Source organism: Tupaia chinensis, unplaced genomic scaffold (assembly GCF_000334495.1).
Source record: "Tupaia chinensis unplaced genomic scaffold, TupChi_1.0 Scaffold000702_1, whole genome shotgun sequence".
NCBI lineage: Eukaryota > Metazoa > Chordata > Mammalia > Scandentia > Tupaiidae > Tupaia > Tupaia belangeri.
In genome coordinates this window covers 2,814,790-2,816,845 of record NW_006160225.1, presented here as the reverse complement: position 1 = coordinate 2,816,845, position 2,056 = coordinate 2,814,790, and positions in this window count along the sequence as shown.

Below are 2,056 nucleotides of genomic sequence, written 5' to 3'. Positions count from 1 at the left end.
TTATGCCGTGTGCCTTTACTTTCTTTCTGTAGCTGCAGCCTCAGGAGCTTCCCTCGCACAGAGCTCAGGAGCGTCATTGCAAGCCCCTGCGTTCTCAGGAATGTTGTGCACTCTCCCTTTCCAATTTAATGAATTGATTTGTTTTGCATGTTTCAAATAGAGTTAATAGTGCAGATGAAATAAAATAAAGAAACTCTTTTCTTAAAATTTAATCAGATGATCATATTTTGCTGTAACGACTATTCAATGATTCAGTTTCCCTTCCTTTTAGTCTTAATGAGTTCAAGCGTTTGATGTGCCCTATGCAAAGCTGAGCAAACTAGTGCATTTCTATGAGCTGAAGAATTTGAAAATAATGATGTGTTTATGACGGGACAAGGAAACTGCTGACGGTTGATACTAAAGGAAGATCTGACAAAAATATTTCAATGACAACAAAGCAAGCTACAATAAAATAAATAAATAAATAAATTTAATTTGATGGTGAATAGACATGTACTAATGGTAAGAAAATGGAAGGTTTTTAGGAAGCTGGATCCCATGTAACTGACCATGCAGTTAGAATCTCAGACTCAGTGGCTTAAAAAGCACATCAGAACTGTGTGCATGCCCAAAATTTTGAAGGGAAGAAAAAATGGAGGAGCAGAGATTGTGGTGTGGCCATTCTCTGTGGGTGGCCCCACTTTCCCTCTCTCTGCCTGTCTGTCTCTCTCTATCTCTCTCTCTCTCTGTCTCTCTCCAGTGAGTACACATGCCCTCTGGCAAATCAATCAATAAAGACTGTCAAATGAATAAAATCTTAAATTTTTATCTCTCCAAATGTAATTTACAAATACGTGGTTTTTAGAGACAAACGAACATTTTTTATCTCTACAGGTAAGCATGAAATATTAATAGAAGCAACTGGATTCAAAGAAAATATGAAATTCATTAGAAAGTGTACAAACTCGGGACCAACAGTTAGCGTAATGGCTATGTCGCTGGACTCCCACGTAGTCAACCGCAGTTCGTGTCCCCGACCCGGTGGCTTAAAACTCGTGATGGGAGAATGGTGGAGAAGGGATTGTGGCGTGGCCATCCCCCATGGGGGGGTGATTTCTCGCTTTCTGTCTCTCTGTCTCTGTCTGTCTGTCTGGCGAGTGCACGCGCCCTGTAGCAGAAACTTCTCAAAAAAATTTAAAAAAGAAAGTGTACAAGCTTTATTTTTATAAAAATTTCTCAGATAGTAAATGTACTCACCAGAGAGAGATGGAGGGCGTGGTGGTGCCCGCCCTATGGCAGAGAGAGAGATGGAAAGACAGAGAGAGGAAGAGAGCGGAAAACACCCCCACTCCCAATGGGGCATGGTCATGCTGCAGTTCCTTCCCCTCCATGTCTTCATTCTGTCAAGATTTGAGGCACACACAGGCATGTGCACACACACACACACACACACACACACACACGCACACACAATGAGCGTTTCAGGCCCTGTGTCCAAAATTCGAACTGCAGAATGGACCATGTGGAATCCAGCTCCCTTAACCACTAGGGCATGGGGCTGGCCCAACACCTTAAATTTTAATAAAACATCTCGATAGGACTTTAACCAGATAAAATGTCTTACATGTGTGATCTATTTATGTGTACATTCAAGTTTTACTTTCATTAGCAATTCCAATGGAAATATTTATTGCTATGATAGACTTGATAATCTCTGACTTTCCTAAATATTCCAGCCTGCAGAAATTCTGTTTTAAGTTGACATCACACACCATAGTTGAGCACTGTGCACAGTGAGTTGGATCCTCATGGCTGACTGCAGTTCAAACCCTACTTGGAAGCTTGGGAAACATGCCAGCAGCATGTGTGTGCACATCCAGAATGCTGCCGGGATGGAGAAATGGGGCAAAAAAGTTGTGGTACGATCAAGTCCATCGGGAGTGAGAAGCTCTTGCTCTCTTTCTGTGGCAAGGGCATGAACCCTCTGACAAAAAGTAAAAATTCTTCTTTGCTTTTAGATGTCTCTGAGTGTCATCATCCCTCCCAGCTGTGTCAAGTAACTATGGCTTTGTAT